Genomic DNA, 652 nt, shown 5'->3' with positions numbered 1-652 from the left:
CCGCTGCCCGGCCCCGCCCCTCCCGGGACCCCAGCCCCTCCTTCCCCCGTGCCCCTCCCCCCACGTCTCCCCAGGACCCCAGCCCCCACTTCTCCCGTGCCCCTCCCCACCCCCGCTGCCCGGCCCCGCCCCGGCCGGGACCCCAGCCCCCCTCTCCCGTGCCCCTCCCCCTCAGCTCCCCCGGGACCCCAGCCCCTCCTTCTCCCGTGCCCCTCCCCCCCTGCCCGGCCCCTCCCCTCCCGGGGCCCCCAGCCCCCCCTCAAGGCCGGGCGGCGCGGCAGGGGGCGCTGCGCGGGCCGAGGCGCGGCTGCGGGCGGCGGCGGGAGGAGGAGGCCGGAGGAGGCGGGGGCGGCGGCAGGCGGGGGGCGGGGAGCCGAGCGCGAGAGGGAGGCGAGCGGCGAGACACAGGCTCCGAGGCTCCAGCGAGCGAGCGAGCGACGAGCGAGCCTGGGAGGGAGGGAGGGAGCGAGCGAGCGAGCAGCCGCGCCGCCGCCTCGCAATCCGCCGCCATCCCGCCGCCTCCGCGCCCGACCGCCGCCCGATCGCCATCGCCCGGCCCAGTCGCGCCCGCGGAACCAGACCAGGTGGGCCGGGGCGGCGGGGCGGCGGGGCGGCGCGGGGCGGCGCGGGGCGGGCCGGGCCGGGGCCGGGG

General features: G+C 83.7%; 1 protein-coding gene across 9 annotated transcripts in view; it reads left to right on the top strand.

Annotated features, from left to right (window-relative positions):
- Positions 1 to 386: 386 nt before the first annotated feature.
- Positions 387 to 652, top strand: part of PRRC2B (proline rich coiled-coil 2B) — an 88,106-nt gene continuing 87,840 nt past the window's right edge. For 4 of the 9 annotated variants that reach the window (XM_073905604.1, XM_073905603.1, XM_025888114.2 and 1 more), the window contains exon 1: positions 390 to 584. The gene's annotated coding sequence lies outside the window, so the exon portion shown is untranslated. Of the gene's footprint in view, positions 585 to 652 lie in introns of all 9 variants that reach the window. The other 5 variants (XM_025888113.2, XM_025888115.2, XM_025888110.2 and 2 more) reach the window with 3 other exon arrangements.

This window comes from Callorhinus ursinus, unplaced genomic scaffold (assembly GCF_003265705.2).
Source record: "Callorhinus ursinus isolate GAN/ISIS: 27379988/994484 unplaced genomic scaffold, GSC_fseal_2.0 scaffold24, whole genome shotgun sequence".
Taxonomy (NCBI): Eukaryota; Metazoa; Chordata; class Mammalia; order Carnivora; family Otariidae; genus Callorhinus; species Callorhinus ursinus.
This window is presented reverse-complemented; position numbering and strand designations above follow the sequence as displayed.